General features: G+C 43.4%; 1 protein-coding gene across 6 annotated transcripts in view; it reads right to left on the bottom strand.

The window, feature by feature from the left end:
* Window positions 1-14,422, bottom strand: part of LOC138304418 (C-terminal-binding protein 2) — a 200,388-nt gene extending 185,966 nt beyond the window's left edge. For 3 of the 6 annotated variants that reach the window (XM_069244433.1, XM_069244439.1, XM_069244437.1), the window contains exons 1-2: window positions 14,309-14,422; window positions 8,635-8,741 (exon numbers count right to left, since the gene is read on the bottom strand). The gene's annotated coding sequence lies outside the window, so the exon portion shown is untranslated. Of the gene's footprint in view, window positions 1-8,634; window positions 8,742-13,779 lie in introns of all 6 variants that reach the window. The other 3 variants (XM_069244434.1, XM_069244438.1, XM_069244435.1) reach the window with 2 other exon arrangements.
* Window positions 14,423-17,780: the final 3,358 nt, after the last annotated feature.

Here is a 17,780-nt window from a genome sequence, read left to right as displayed (position 1 = left end):
ACGTTCAACACACCCTCTATAACTCACAGAGGTTGAGACAGGTGCCACACTAAAAAGCATACAGAAATGTCACCCGCCAAGAACCACTACATAATTTAATCGAACTGTTACGCCAAAGGTTTTTGGTCACTGCAAAGGCAACAGGCTATGTTCACAAATATTAATTCTAGATAGCAATAAATCTGCATTTTAGTTGATACCATTCTTCACCTCATTGTGCCATTGTTCTCAATATCTGTACCAAAGAAGAGAGAATAACTGTTCTCTGCAACATCAAGGTTGAATTAATGAAAGTGATTAAAGTAACCAAAATGGAAAATGTTACTTGCCTGTAAACAACTGTTTGCACCTGGCTGTATTGTAGTTTCACATGAGGAGCATCACCCTGCCATCTACTGTTGAGTTTAGAATATTACTAGATGCTTACTTTAGAAATGTAACTAAGTTTTCAGAATGACTTGCAATCATATAGCTGAAACCCTCACTGTATCAGCATTCATCCTCCACCTTGCATTATTGTACTTTACCTTATCAGTATAGGTGTGGCGCCTTTTTAACATGCTAAATCTTCTTGTGAAAAGTCTGCGAGTTGTATTTTCATGGGTATTGAAAACTTCATATTGCTTTGCTGTCTGTCGGAATTTGTTTCTCAAGGTGTGTGGCTGCCAAGAAGACAAATAACCTTTGTCTGACTTAATGGCATGGACAGATCAATGACATACAACAGTTTGAAATCCAGTGCTGCTATTTCTGCCCTGCATCAAGGATGTGGCTGGGATGTCAATTACGCAATCGCAGTTAAATGGTGATCCAACCTTTCTAATGAATCGCTGATGTGTGGGTTTAAGACTACTGTGTCTTTGTGGACTGGAATCCAAATTTCTTTCACTGATCAGCGCTTAGGGTTCACCAGCTCTGCGCAATGAAGTGATTTCTATCAGAAATTCAACCTTTGATATTAACCCCTGATGTAAGCATGAAGGCAGTGGTACAAATAGCACCTCGTAATTCTTGTTAGGGAAATGTTGACTTCCCAAAAAGATGAAGGGTGCACTTGATGGAACCATTCCTATTAACCCTTCCCAGAAAGCTTTAGTGTCTGTGATATTCCAAACAGAAAGTAAGTATACAGCTAGTGCTCACAAATTAACTTGAATAGTGTAGGCCAGTTCAGCTTTGATAACAAAATAAAATATTGCACGATATACAAATGTGCACTGGAGTGCCAGTGAGTAGGTGTACAGAGGCTCATGAACAGCCATTAACATATTTTTCAACTTCGCAGCACAGAACAATAATGTAACAAGGCTGGTGTGCTTCATTAAGAAGAGGGATCCAAATTCTAAGACTTCAGCCAAATCACTACAATTATAAGTAACTTTGGTTTAGGACTATTAATTGCACTTTGACATGCGCCACAACTCTGGTCAAAGCCTGAGCTTGTAAAGAAGCTGCATGGACAGGTCAAGAAATTGAGAGTAATATATCTGTATGGGCCATGTTGGTGCAACTAATTTAAAGGCCATGGGTGACTGTTGCACTTTTCGTACAACTTCTGCAATCAATGGAACAAGTAGATCAGCTTTGCGAAGAACATGTTCTGTCAGGAAGTGGATATGTGCGTTTGAAATTTAGTGCCATTTCTCTCCTGAAATTTGAGACCCAAGTAGGGAGAGTGTCACTCCCAGTTTCAAAATACAATATATGGTCGACATGATGGTGCATATCAGCACATTTCTGAAGCACATGTGCTTTGAAAACTTTTAGTACCAGAAGCACTGCTTTTAATTCCAACACAATGTTGATTAGTTGCTCAACGCTGGTCTATTTTCATGAATGGATTCTCCGTATCTGCACCAGGGGATCTATGGTGTTGCCCTACCATCAGATTGAGTGTTCCAACAGAGCAGTTGGGCTTGATCGGAGATGTCAGCACTAGACCCAACCCACCCCCACAAACCATCTGATCTTCATGCCCCTTTAGAACACTACGCACTCTTAAAATCGATACATTTACAAGAATGGACTAGGAACTATCACAAAGCCATCATGCACAACTTAAGCAGCATTATTGTGTCAGAGATTAATACATCTGGAAAACTGCAATCAGTCTCTGAAATGCATGTACTCTCTCAAAAGTTGGGAAAGCTTGAGCCAACTAGGTATTCAGTGTTGCACTGGCTGCAGATGGTGATCCAAACTGATGGAAGTTGAGAAACTGTTTCTTCATGTTAGACAAGCATTGCACCCAAAAGGGAACCCAATATGCTGTACTAATTTGGCTAAAGGAGTAAAATAAGTACTTTCAGAGAACTCTCTGAATGAACAGAACTAACTCCATTGCTACATGCTTGCCAGCTCATTTCTACCAGCAACAACAGTGATGGTTCTCTTTTGATTTTGCACTTTCACTGTTGTGTACTCTGGAGTAGCATATAGCACAGTGGATAGTATCCATTTGCCTAAAGTTACTCTCCTTCATTCTGTGTGTGTGTGGGGTGGGGGCGGTTGCCCCTAAGCCTTCCTCTCACTGATGTTTTGGGACCTGGGGAATGTCCAGAGTCTCCCTGCTTGGATGCCGTAGGTGGACTCAACCTTCCCCTTAAGAACATTTCCTCTGAGGGGAGTGGTTTTGGGATGGATTCTGCAGTTCCAGTTTTTGCTGACAGGATGGTGTGCCTTAAAAGGCTTTCCTATTGGGAGGTATCTATCACTGCATTTGTTAATGGCCCTAAAAACACTCATAGTACTGCTGTACTTCAGGACAGAACCAGGAAATGCATAGATAGGCATGGGGGCTTAAAAAGGATGCTGGTGTTGATTTTACAGCATGCCCTCCTTACAGGATTGAGAGATCAGCTCATGTTTACATTGGGACAATTTCTTTACTCTGATATTTTTCTGGAAGATGCTGGATGAGAGCTCATTGTAAAGTCATATTGGCTTAGGAATAGATGAGATGTGGCAAAGAACCACAAAGTCACTGCATCCATGGCTACTCTTCCACACATCATTAAGAAAGACATTTGCTTTCCCTGTCAGAAGCTGGTGCTTCTTTGGCATTGCGATTAATCCATCTTTTCTGGGTTGTGTGAACTAGCACTGAATCAGAAAAGACATGACAATGAATACAAAGAGGATTCTGAAATGCAGCTTTGTATTTGTGTTCTATTCTAGGTGTCACATTTTTTCACAAATGTGTCGTATCAGCAGTATTATTGTGTGAGTGTGTCAATAAATCCACACTTTTGTCCTCTGGCTCTTTTTGGGGTTGAGGATGCTTTTGATGTGTTGTGGTAGTGCTTGTTTTGTAACCTGAGATGCAGTGTCTGTATCTCTGTAAATTTGCTTCATGCAGTTACAAAATCTTCAACTGACCCCTCCGTATGAAAACGGCACTTCTTTCCCTAACTTAGTTAGAGGGACTATAAGAGTTTGTCATCATCAAAGTCCTCATGCACCACTGAAGCAATTTCCTCTCATCTTTCAACTCCATGAAGTGGTATGCCCATCTACAGTCACAAAGGTTCCAGATAGTTAATTTACACATTAAGGGCTCACATTTCAAATAGCTTTCTTAGTCTGACCTCGATGAAGGCACAGATTACATACCCACTGGCAAGGACAAAACTGAAATGGCATTTCTTCTGTCCCAAAAAAAGGAGTTAGTCTAGTACAACCTGGAAGATAAGTGCTCAGGATTTGAAAGGGTACAGATTTGATGTCTTCTGATGCCAAAGAGTCCACCGTGCTGTGGATGTTTTTTGGTACCATGGCCTCTCTGTTGCCATGTATGAAAGCCCTGTTCGTTTTTTTTTGTATGGCCATTGGACAACTTCAAAGGTGGTGCATCCAACTTTAGCTCACGATCAGAGGTCAGACAAAATAATTTAAGGCTGAGTTCTGCATGTTGATGCATTGTTGGTTTTGGTTGCACGTCATTTTTCTGAAACCAAATTTCTTTAAGTACAGAGCATTTAATATTCCAAACTAAACAATAGAGGCCAGGATACAGAATAGCATGTGATCATACAACAGTATGTGCTGCAGAGAGGGAATCTCAAGGCGACTACAATGCAGCACTAATACAGAACTATTACCAGACCAATTAAATGAAGCCCATACTTTCCTTTCTTTGTCCTAGGCATTAAACTTAGCAAACAAGTCTTGGGGACCAATGTAAGTGGCTGGTGCATCGGGCTCTTCACCATATCCACGGCCTTACCGGAAGTCTACAATAACTAAGGGCAGTTCCAGACAATATGGTAAAAGTCTGCATCTGCTGTTTACATCTGGATCGATCAGAGAATGCCTAGGGAAACATACAATATATGCAAGCAGGGGCAAGGTAGGTCTGATGGACATGTTTAAATTGTGTACATTCTATCCTCAACACTTGTTTGATTTGTGCCAATGCACGAAACCACCATGTGTCCAGCAACTCCAAGCCTAAGCAACTCTCCTAAAGTTTTTTGGAGCCTTGTGCCTCAGTAGTTGCTATGTTAGTGATGTCGAATATGGGATTTTCCTCCTCTCCTGTCCATGCTCCAGCATACATTGTGGTGCATCTAATGCGGCCGAACTAGTCCATCCAGCCACCAAAACCGCTGGGGCCCCCCACGAAAACAGGAAAAGAATAGGCCTGGCTTCACCCAATAATGCTTCTGCATGTCCTGATATGTGTATGGGCCATCCGCAGTGTACTAATCACTCAACGTGTGTGCTCCTGCTTCGAGCATGTGCCTTGGTTGGCTGCTATCATAGGTAAGTCCCAAATAGGCAAGCGTATATGAAGGGCTACCCACCCCCCGAACCGCAACACAGCAATACCAAGAGGTTGTTGCCATGGTCGCCAATTTGCGTAATCTCGTTGTCGAGTAATCGGAGTCTAGCAACGATTCACCCATGGGGGTTCATGTAAAATCCAGAGCAGGTCTGATCTCTTCTGATTCATGTCATCGTTCAGCTAAAGCATCAGTTACTGCAACTGGGCTGCAGAAAAATATATCTCATAGGTGGGGACAACCAAGCCCCCATGTCCCTATTGCTGTGGCACTTTACTCAGTGACACGATTCCTGTCTGTGCCCCCTATTAAAACTGAAAGTAAACCATGCAAGTCCACAAATAAGGGTTTCTTGAGCTGCACTGGTAAGGCTGCAAAGAAGTATAGAAATAGAGGGCGAATCAACATCTTGGCTATTGCCACACGTCACAAAGGGGAGATAGGTGGGCTTATCTAGAAGAGGACAGACTGATGACAAGCCATAAGCACCTTACCCATATTACCACATATCAAGTTTAAATCAGTCATCTGCACACCGGGCCCCTATATGCCAGATATTGTGAATTTTCACTGCCAGGGGCATGAGTACGAAGCATGCATGTTAGGTTAAGGTAAGTGGAGATTGGGGCATCCGTCATGCCCTTGCATATAGGAAATGTATGCACCATCACCCGATCTCTCCGCAGTCTAGCTACTGGGTTAGTATATAACAACTTGATCTAGCCAAGCATCTCTGGGCTCAGATCCTTTTATTTTTTTTCTGTCACGCAACACCATCAACCTCTCTTAGGATCTCTCCCAGGTTTTCGGAAGTACGACTATCAAGGCTTCTGGGAGAGACTGAGGTAATTAACCAGACCTCTTTGACTCATAGTACATGACCAGCCATTTCAGCCAAAGCTACCTGCCCTGCCTCGAGGCTTATGGGCTCTTTCACTTCCTGCACGTGTAGTGAATCCACCAAAATCAAAGGGATTAAATAGATCCAGAAGCTCACCTGAAGATCATCAGTCCCCTGTAGTGCAGTGTATAACGCACAAAAATAATCTGCAAAGGCCTCATTTATACCCAATCAAGTATTCTGCACCAGTTCTGCCTGCGTTCTCACAGCCCCTGTTATGGTTTTGGGGTCTCTAACCTCAATAACCAGGCGAGAACCTGATCCAGCTTGTCCCCCCTCCACATGTTGCTGGGACTTGGGGGCTCTGTAGTTCACCATTTGAAGCCTATGCCCCTTTTCCGGGTGTTCCTTACTTAAGGCTTGAATCCAACATCTGGAGTACTGTGATCCACCTGCTTCATTTTCAGCTATGCATTTCCGTTCTACAGCTAATAAACTGTAACCCAGTATTGGTTGAGTGCTTCATGTAGTCTCAACGCAATGACCATAGCTTAATGCCTTAAAGGGGTCCCACTCAATAGTCACAACCGAAACAGAATCTTCATTCCCCCCAAAATATTGCTTAACACAAGTGCCTATTGTGTCTCTGCAGGGTGGTTCCAGTAGGATCTCTGTACGCAAGTGCCATGGGAGAAAATGCAACGCTCTCTCCAATCTGCCACAAGATAACACTAGCATAAATAGCCACCAACACGACAGGTCCCCATCTAAGGAACTATCAACCACCAACCATGAAGCTCTCCTCTGCATTAGGACAACGCAATCGCAGTGTGATGCGGATCCATCCCACAATGGCACATCCATCAGACCACCTGTATCATGGAAGAAAACAGCAGGGCCGGCCAATCAGATTGTAGCCAGTTGTCTCTCAGGGGGTCGCAACAAAGCAAGTTTCTAGCAAGGTGAAGGGTAACACTTGAGGTGCAGAAGGCGCCCCGCCAGTCAATGCACTGACGCTCTTCAGTGGGCCCGGCACAATTACTCGGCCCACACACTCAAGGCCCTGCAAGTGGACTTTACAGTGTCTCCAATCAACCCACAGGGCAGGCAGTTGGCCCACCGACTTCAAGACCAGTTAGGTCAGCACAATCGCTTCCTGTCAACACAGGGCTGCTCGCTCCACTGCGCCATCCACTAGTGCACATATAGGAGCACAATGGCGATCAGGAGCATCTCTCTCAAACCTGCCACAAGCATCCGGTGGCCCAATCTGCTCCATCGGTGCTGTGCCATCTCCACAGCACTGCCAGGCAAGTGGTCATCTGCGGCTGCTGAGGTAGGTCACTCCAACCCCTGCGGGATCGATACAGCAGCGCTGCTCGTCTGGCAACTGTCACCCAGACCACGAGGCCACACTCAGGAAGCAACAAGAAATAACTGTAGCGGCGAGATGCTGCTCAGCATGCAGGATAAATACTGTATTAAACAGGGTCTTGCATGGAGCTTAGCAAAGTGCATTCCATGCAGCCACCAGCTTGGCCACCCTCCTTTGCCACCCCCCAACCCTCATGATAAGAGAACTCTTGCTGCTGTGGTTGACCAGAAGACGACATAGTTCAACTGACCAGAGAGGAAAGAAGCAGCACCACCCCTCCCCCATCCAACATGAAAGAAGATGGGCACAAGGCCCAGTTAATTTTCTGCAAGGAGGAAACTAATCACACAGGAGCAACAAAATCCCTGTAGTCCAGTGAGAGAGCCGCTATGATGTCCACCTGTGGTTGGATTCTAACCATAAAAGTCAGGTTCCCAGGAAGGGCCCATAAATCTCAGAAGGCATAGCTATCGTGGGTTGTAATTATATTTGTGTTTTGACCACTGACTCCATGTTGCACTTAACCTAGAAGCACACTGTCACATTAGTGACCACCAGCTTCATTTTGCCTATTTTAGCATTAGTCACTGCCACGTTAGAGGTGCAGATGTTAGAAGTGCAGAAGATGCAAGTATTATTCTGTGCCCATGTTATGCAATGTGGTTTTTGCTCACGTTTTTGTTCAACGTGTCTGGGTGTTCTTTCTCATCAAGAGCTAAGGCATAACATGGGGGAGTTAGGCTGATAAGAATGTGCTCGGGTAATGTTTATGATACGGCAGGGAACAGTTTTGTTTTGGGAGAGCACCTTGGAATTTTGGCCAGTTCCGACGTATTCCTTTCAAAACTGACCTAAAGTAGCCAGCATTTTTTAACAACAAATTGTGGAGCGAGGGGGGGGGGGGGGTCTTCTAGAAATCGCCTCTCTGACTTGTTTAAGGTATATAAGAGACCCAGGATTGACGGTGAAGTGATTCGGAGACCTCGGTCAGGGCCAGGATGCTGATGCCTGTCATCCTTCCCGTGAGGGGAGATTAGATCTCTTTCTCTTGGCAGTCAATCTGGGGTCTACGACTTGAAGTTGGTGGGTGAAAGATGAAGGAGCAACTGTGCCCCATGGTGATTATTTTTTACAAATTATCTGCTTTGCATTGTGCATGTTTTTATATACACATATGTGCATATGTAATTGCTGTTTATAGATTGAAGATTCCTTGTACATGTCTTCATTTCATTGTTGCGCACATTTTGAACATGCACTTCCAGTTGTACTGACCTTCCTTTACAAGCCTTTCAGAGTGATTTACTGGATGTATTTCCCAGACTAAGAGTTGCATTCCAGAGAGTCTTTTCAGTGTGTATGTATTTCAGCTCGGTTAGCAGTGAAACAAAACAGGGGTGCGAAATCAAGGCAGCAACCAAACCTTATTCCTAAACTTTATTTGCAGCCTCGGGAATCAAGAATATGCACTTCCCTTCACAATGTTACAAAGTCAGTGTTATCCTTCTAACATATGCGAGAAGCCCCCAACACTGCCTTAAAGTAGTTAACATAAGCTCCTTCTAGATGGAAAGTGTTTTCCTTTGAAACATAAGACATCATTTCTCTTAACCATTGTTTACACCGTCACTTACCGTCCTTAATGTCTCCCTTTCTGCTCTTTATTGTGACAAAGGTGATGTGTTTGTGAACTCAGAGCTGCTTACTCCCTTCCACAGTTAATCGGATTGGGAACACTGTACTGGTTGAATTAAAAAAAAAAAAAAAACATCAGTATGCAATATTTAAGCAACCAGTCATGTATGACAAAACTGTGGTGACCTGAAGGACTGAGACAGGGCACTTTACACAAAACAAACTGGTATCTAGTCAAAAGAAAAAAACATATTGCTACTTCAAAAACACCACATTGACAATATTATATGCAATCTCAAAACCATGTTCAAGCAACCAATCTCAGCAACTCTTGATCTTCAAACATGCATGGAATGGTGCGATCCAGCCCAATACAGTAAGAGGTGATGTTGGCAATGAAAAGTTTTTTGTTTTTTTAATGTTTATATATTTCCAAGCAGTTTCCCTAAACTTGACTCAGGGCTCTTAATTGTGACAAAATAGTAATCTCAACCTCAGAACAAGGACACCGCTCTCTGAAGCAAAGCAGCCAGCATTAACTCACAATAAGTAATATAGATCCCTCTAACAATAAAATACTTAGTAAGCATGACAAGACAAGCGATTCCCAATGTAATCAGACGAGCTAGCTAAAATGATACATACATAAGTATTGTATGTAATGATTTTCCAGACCTGTTGTTGTGGATCTATTTTAGTTTGTCTGGGTATAGAATTTTTGCTTAGCTTCAGCTTGCAGACCTGTGCCCTTTTACCTAGCTAAACATGCTCTGTTTCATTATTCATGTATAGCATTGCTTGAAGTTCTTGCACGTTAGAAGAAATGATTTTATTTTTTTATTCAGTTGCCATTCTGTGAAAGCGTCATTATCAGTAATGTACCAAGTGAATTGTCATCATGTCCTTTTGCTTCACGTTAGACAAGAACAGAACGTGAACATGTCAGGCATTTTGTTATTAGATTGGTGACACAAGTTTGCGCACAGACTCTAGCACTTAGATACATACACAGATCAGACTGTCTGCACAGACAATAACATGGGCCTTACAAAAACACTTTGTGAGAATAGGCCATTAGAGGGAGTTCCACCTAGGATATTCCATCCATACTGCTTGTCACTCTACGGCAGACCTCAGCATTTGTTGTCTCTACACCACCTTATTTGAAGACTGGAGGCCGACCTTGTTCTAAGGTAATGGGGGTTAGGGCACTTCTCATGGACATGGCTTGGGAAGATTAGGTTTATCATACCTTGCTCTCTTTAGGGAGGAATCTGTATGTTCGTTCATGTTTATTGCAAAATGTTGGGACTGTTCATATTCACATTGCTTATTCTCACAATCCTGATTTTGTCCCGTCGTTATCCTTATCATTGGAGCTCATGCATTTTATTGTAGAATGCAGTCTTTTCAATAAACATACTGAAAACTATCCTGCATCTTTTTTCTTGCCTGTGTGTATAAGAGACTTATTTCTACGGAGAGAAAAGGGTAAGACTTGTTGCACCGCAATTTCCCTGAGAGGTTTTCAGAGTCTGTGAGCTAGGCTGCCAGAAATCACCTTTACTGTTTGTGTTTTGGTGGGGTGCTGCTAGGAAGCCGGAAGGGCTGGGCTGACAGTTGCCAACTGGTGGGGGAATGACTAAGTCTCCTACAATTAGGGGTTCTGCTGGTCCTAATCCAGCAGTCTTGTAGAGATATAAGGGTCCTTATGACGTGGCACCACCAACGATGGTGTAGGCACTAACTTACGAGTCGTCTGAGTATCTCTCTCTCTCTCTCTCTCTCTCTCTCACACACACACACACACACACACCCTAAGCTATACTCGGTACCATTATAGGAAGAATTCGGTGGTCTTGGGGACAATCCTCCTCAGCTGAAACTATCAAACATATTGGCGAGGTCAATCTTCCCTCTTGATGATAACAACCCTCTTTTCCGCTTCTAGGTATAATGTTGTCTAAAGTCAATTTCCTCTTGTTTTTTTGCTGTAGTAGGTTATATACAATAGTATTATTATTAAACAGTGGTGTGTTTAAAGGATCTTCAGCTAAAATATAGTTTCATTTTTCTTCCTAGTGCCTAAATCTGCCTATTAAAGGATGAACTCAAGAAAAGAATCACTGTAGGACATGTGGATTGTGACTTCTTTTTATTGGACTGTGGTAGTTTTAAGTCCCCTTTTAGAGGACCGTGCCTTGGCACTCCCTTCCCTAATGTTTTGTCTAGTCTACTAGGAGAGGTCCAAGTTGACTAGCTTATGAGCTCTCTGTGCATCTCCAAAGACACCATTCAAGTGATGTTGTGAGTAGGATGGGGTGACAAAACACTCTCATCGAAAAAAATACAAAATGGAGATAGCCTTCACCTAGATGATTTCTCCAGGAGGTTTATAGCTCCCTCTAGGCAGCATCTAGTTGTTATTTTCTGATGATTCTCACAGGTCGGAGGATTAGCAGAAAAATACCCTGATTACAAGAATGTTTTTGAAGTCGTCTACTGACAGTGGTGTGGCTCAACAGCAAGGCGCAAGCAAAGAGAAGGTGGTCATTGATCTTTCCATCCTCTCCAGATGGTATTTACAGGACAAACAACCACAGACAAGTCAGTATAAAGTGAATAAAAAAAGAAACCTCACTCTCCCTTCAAAGAACCTGTCTTATTAAGATTTCCCAAAAAACATTGTAGACCCGAAAACGTGTCAACTAAGAAGACTGCCTCCCAACCGCAGGAATTTTGCATGCAATACTGCTTAACTACCTGATTGGATAAAGGTAAATCAGCAGCTGACCCAAAAGAATCACCTAGAGGAGGACAGAGCAGCACGATTCAGAGTGTAAAAACGATCCCTCATTTACCCCACTGATGTACAGGCATTGTTTTGCAGAATGAAAGACATTATGCGCATACTGAAATTCACTTAGTGGTGGCACTGAATGCTTCCACATGAAAAGGCAGTGAAACTGCTGTAAATAAACAGATTTTGGCTCACAGTCTGGTGGATATCAAAACAGTGATCAGTTGACAGCTTTCCCCACTAAAGCTAAACCTTTGTTAACATTTCATTTTTAAAGCTTTGCTGTAAAAAGTCCTTTCATTTTCGATACACTCAAGCTTCTGAATGTTATTTTCCTAAGAAGTGGCAGGTAATCAATAAATATTCTGTTTTACATTGATGGGTTTTTAAATACCATATGTTTTCAATGTTATGCGTGGTCAAATGCCCTTCAACAGAGATGGAAAGACTATCAGTATCTACAAGAAATAAAGGCACTGGAATGCGTCAAAATACGAACACAACTGCCACAACAAAAACGAATCAGTATCCAGCAATCGGGTACTTCGTTATCCATTGCGTTTGTTTCAATGCCCTTCAAAACTACTAAGAAAATTATAGATACCAGCAACACAGAACTTTGATTCTATGCAAACTACATGTTCCACTTTCATGGCATTCCTGGTAATACCATACCAAGCGTGCGTCTATATTGTGTGCCTTCACTAAAGTACTGTAAGATTCAGAGGCCTTACAACTTAACATCTATGCCAAAGCGATTAAGTTGGATGCCATCATCTCCACAACCACCATCTAAATGGACCCTCATACAGTGCCATATCCTGGCTACGCCATTAAGGGTAAAAAGAAAGACAATTTAGCAAGTAAAGAAGACCAAGAAAGAGCTGGAGCTTCTCTCCATTTAACCATATGTGGCACTCTGAAATAGTTGTGTGTCTCCTCCAGAGTAAAATGCAAGTAAGCGCATCGACCTTCTCTTTTGCAAGAGGCAAGGCTGTAATGGTAACTGACACGGGTAAAAGCACTACGTAGAATGAATGTATTAGGTTAATGCTTACCTTATCGTCAGACAGAGCCCCTGCAGGCCTATTGCTGACACTACCCTAGAACTCCTTGCTGGGTCAAACGCAAGCTTTCAAGCACAGCATGCACTAAGCTGTTTAGCTTCGCTTAATTAGACAGCAAAAACCCACAGAAGTGGCGGATGATTTATCATCCGCACCTGATCTAGGCATACGAGTTGCTTCCTCTCGAGCCATCTAACTCTAGCAGCTAATACAAACAAGGCGAGAACATAAGCTTAAGGATTACACTTCGAAGTACTTGGTCAACAAAAGTACTTTAACAATATTCGAATTTTAGTCTGTGGCAGTCCAATAATACATTGTGGCTCTCAGGCACTGAAGTTTTTTCAGAAAAAGACTTCGCAACAAGAGATATCCGAAAAATTCGATTTCTTAAGGTTCGGCAACTTCTGTGCCCACATGTGGCAGAAACTATTACAAAGGCTTAATCTGCACGGACATGTGTAAATATTTATCCGGTGAGGGGGCTACACTCCTGCTTAAAGTACTGTAAGAAGTAGTATTTTTAAAGACTTTCAGTAAAACGAAATTGCTTGCTGGTGGCTTTCATCACTGGAGTAGTTTTTGTAATCATTTGTTTGCTGCTACCACGCTGAAGTGAAGTCAATATGCTCATGCTACTAGAGGCAGTGTTAGAACTGAGAAGTATCCACCGTTCACTGAAGAAATAACACTTCAAATATAGGTTAGACTTTCCTTAACCACATGCGCGTAAAACGCGTTCCAACGCAGATGAGCGCAAGAGACACTCAACCCCAATGGCCCCCAGTTTCTAACTGAAATCTATTGGGGTTCAGTTACACTTAGGTCGGTTTCTCCTTACTGAGTGACAAGGATTTCTAGAGCCTAAAGACTGTCGTATAGCAATCAACGTAATAAAGAGTTTTCTCTAAATGTTCACAGTAAACCCTACATGCTAACCCGGCTTGGGTGTCGAGCTGTGACGGCACAAGTGCGGTTGACTGTGAACACAGTCACATGGGGAACAGAATTCAGAAATCAACAGCAGAAAGCAGCAACAGTCAGGGACCACGATGGGGTTGCAAGATGCCACACCCATTCATGACAACCAAAATAGCTTGTAACGGTACAATTCTTTGGTACTCATTTTACAGTCATCGAGTGTCTGAGACAGTATGAACCACACATAGACCTTATATGCTTGCTCTTCCGCCCAAGTGCTATACAACACATACCTCCTTGCTCCCACCAGTGCTCCCATACTAACCCTATTAACCAACAGAATAATATTCCCCTACCTCGAGCTTCTCCAAAACCTCTAACCCGTCGCTCCACACAGGTGTCCCCGTGATATATCTTCGGGTCATCTGTGTTGGTCTGCAGTTATAGACAAACCCACCCCCACCTCCAGTAACCCACTACTACGAGCTGAACCTCTCAGTGTCGCTAATCATCTTATCTTCTCTGGCTTCCTATTATCTATTCTCCATTCTCCTTTGGTAGGCATGGCCCACCCGCACAAGATTGTCACATTATCCCCACAGTACAGTTCTATAACGATGCAAAGCCGTTACTTAATTCCAAGCACAGCAATCAACACCCTCTCCTGTGCCCTCCATTATCAACCCCTGGTACAGTACCGTATTTGTGCCTATTTATTCGCGTTCATCTCCCCCGTCCAGCAGACCTTACTCAGATTCCCCTCCCCCGCGCTTTCACCCCTCAGTTTATCTCCCAAGTAGTGTCCATTCGCTAACGCGCATCTGGCCCCCATAGATCCATTGTCCATCTCGCTCCCACGGTGCACAAGTCCCTCATCCTCCTCACCTCGGGCCGCGCTCTCGCTCTCCCCCTCCTTCCCTTGGTAACAGGAAGTGACGCGTGAAGCGAACAGAGCGTAGAGCATCGAGAGGAACAAGAAAGGCAAGAAAGACTCTTGCATACACGGAGGAACGTTCTCAGGCTACTGCGCCTGCGTAGGGGAGAGATGTCAGGCGTGGAGGAAAGGGGCGGAATAGGGTCTAATGGGAGAGCTAGCTGTGAGGAGGAGGGACTTCAATACAAGAGAGTGAAACTGGACAAGGGAATATAATTACTGGTGTAGACTCAGGTCGGCGATGAGTCGTATAGCCTTGAGGCGGGAAAACAATACAGGATATTCAGGACATGGGCGGGTCCTTTGTTAATAACTTGCATCTGAGGGTGACGTCAGGACATACATTCTAATAATATTTGTGTTATATTGTCCTTTAATGTTGGACATATTTCTTTATCCGGACTTTCGCACCAGGTTGTATTGTTCTTGGACGCATTGATAACACTTAAGTGGCTGCTTTTTGTATTAGACAGTAGCAATCATGGATTCGAACATAGCATTCATGCCTCTGCTGTTTTAAAATTTGCTCGCTCAAACCTCACGCGAATCTATCAGATTCTCAATTGGCTTTTAGACGGCCATACACAATGTAGTGTACCCAAAGGCACATACTAATCCAATCCTGGGCTACACCGAAACGGGGCTAAAACTATCTCATTTCAAACGCTTTTACGAATTTCTTCTAAATGTTCTGTTGACCGACCTCCTTACTTGAAACGGCAAAGCTAGAATATTAGTAGAGCTTCGGGACTGGCTTGGCTCAAAGACAAGAGTTAGCCATTGAAAGGTTTGGCATGTAAATCACACGTATATCATGTGACAAGCAGGGCCAGCACTAAAGATGGACAGTGGGAACTGCACAGGACGCTAGTGCGCCACCTTTTGACAGCCGCCAGTGCTGCGAGGTCGAAGGAAGAGGACCCCTTCACTGGCAAGCATTGAGTTAATTCTGTGCGACGTTTCCAAATTGCTAATGAGTGACGTTTGCTGGCAACATGAATGGCGCTTTATAACAAACTCAGTTACTGATTGCAACATAAGAATGCAGTATATAACAGGAATCTACGGAAATAGTATAATCATTGGTGCCCGACCAGAGGAATGGTCCAAGTTGATACAATGATTGACATTTATAAGAGGAATGACAAATTTCCCAGCTAAATTTAGGGCAGTTTCAATTCTATGAAGGACAGGGAGGTGAGGATTATGCAGTCCTTTCTTCACTTTATTAAATACAGCAAGTTCAAATAATAAAAACGTTATCAAACTCCAACTCCCATGATGCCCATGATCATAACCATAACAACCAGTAAACCAATCATGTCTCCATTCGAATGCCCCTTTAAATGTAACACGGGAGCAGTCCTTCCTCTTCTTAACTGTAGGAATAAAAAAAATTCTAGCTTTCGCGTCAAGAATTTTCAATTCTATTAAGGACACGGAGGCGAGGATTATGCTTCTCTCTCTATGCTTTATTTACCACAGCAGCCAATCACAAGAGAGTAACCAAAACAAAACATATCCCATCATTCAATGGGTAACGTCACAACCATCGAGACCTACACTGTATATATAAACTAACGAGGATAAAGCACTTCCTCTTTCTTTGCGAATGCTGAACAAAATTCAACAATAACAGTCAATAAAGTCAATAACAGGATCCCAACGAAATCCACAGACCACGCTGAAGATGGGGAACCAAGGATCCAAAGGAAAACAATCCGAGAATCCAGCGAACGTCCAGTTCCTCATTGTTTCTGTTCAAAACCTAGAGGACACAAACAGAACCAGTCATAGACAACGGAAAAATCATAAAACTCAATCTCAAATCCACTTATACAAAGGGAGGGCATACCATCAAAACAACAGTGTAAATGTAAATTTTAAAATACTTAACTCTTAAGTATGTTAATTCCTGTAATCCGGGTGGGATAATCCTCGCCTCCGTGTCCTTAATAGAATTGAAAATTCTTGACGCAAAAGCTAGAATTTTTTTTATTCTATGTCAGGACCGGAGGCTTCGTATTATGCTAGTTCAAAGCTGACTAATCACGACTGACGCGATATCCACAATGGGCTTACAATAGAAAGTCTTAAAAGTAGACTCAGTAGACCAGTCCGCTGCTCTCATAATGTCTTCTAATCTAACTCCAAGAGAAAAGGATTTTGAAGCCATAGCTCCACCAACCGAATGGGCCCCAAAAATGGAGATGTCAATGCCAGCCTCGGCCAGAAGCCACCGAATCCATCTCGCTAGAGTAGCTGATGAGATAGGGTTAAACGGCTTATGGAGAGCAATCAAAAGTTGACCACTAGGGTCTCTCCGGAATTCCTCTGTAGACGCTTCATAAGCCTTTAGGCACTGAACTACACAAAGTTTAGGATTGTCAGGAAACGAAGGATAGGAAACCGAAGAAGTACCTGTCTTAGTACGACGGAAAATCGAAAAAGAGACTTCGGAAGGAGTAAACATCCTTCCCGACAGATCCAGAGCTTTAACGTCAGACACTCTTTTACATGAAACAAGACATAGAAGTAATGTAAGCTTGGCCGACAGTTGTTTACGTGACAAGTATTTATTGTCAGGCCATGAGGAAACAAAAGACAGGACCACGTTAACATCCCAAAGAGAGGAATAACGCGGGGGAGGAGGTTTAGCAAGCCGAATACCTCTCATCAATTTACAAACAACAAAGTGTTCGCCTATAGGCTTACCTGACACCGGGATATGGCCCGCTGAAATGGAAGATCGATAATTGTTAATAGATCTGTAAGCGAGACCAGAAGCCGCTAAAGATGCCAGAAAATTGACTACTAGATTGACATCTGCTTTAAAGGGATCGGAATCCCGTTCCGTACACCAAGAAGCCCAACGCTTCCAGGCGGAGACATATCGTTTGTGCTTACCAGAGGACCATGCCTGAAGGATGAGCTTAGAAGCTTGTTCTGAAATACCTGGCAAAAGCCATTGTCTCCGGAAAGTTTCCACGCCACTAGTTGTAACTGGCCTGACAACATCAGAGGATGAGGATTCCCCAGAGGGTCCAGCAACAGATTGAGATGATGCGGAATCAAGAGCGGAAAATCGCACAATAACTCCAGAGCTAGGGGAAACCAAGCCTGTGCTCTCCAAAGGGGGGTCACAAGAGAGATCACCACACGCTGGCGTCGAACCTGAGACAAAACTCGGGGGATCATGCTGAATGGAGGAAACGCATATCCCAGATGGGGAGACCAGTCCTGAAGGAAGGCATCCGAGGCTGCCGCTTCCGGTCTCCAACTGAAGAACAACGGAAGTTGTCGGTTCAGGCGCGATGCAAAGAGGTCGATGGAGAAGGGACCCCACAACTGGTGGAGGTGACGGAACACTTGCGGAAGGAGCCTCCAGTCGCTGCAGTCCCGCAGAAACCTGGAGTTCCAATC

The sequence above is a fragment of the Pleurodeles waltl genome, chromosome 7 (genome assembly GCF_031143425.1).
Source record: "Pleurodeles waltl isolate 20211129_DDA chromosome 7, aPleWal1.hap1.20221129, whole genome shotgun sequence".
In the NCBI taxonomy this organism is placed as follows: Eukaryota; Metazoa; Chordata; class Amphibia; order Caudata; family Salamandridae; genus Pleurodeles; species Pleurodeles waltl.
The sequence above is the reverse complement of the archived record's forward strand: the minus strand, read 5'-3'. Positions and strand labels throughout refer to the sequence as shown.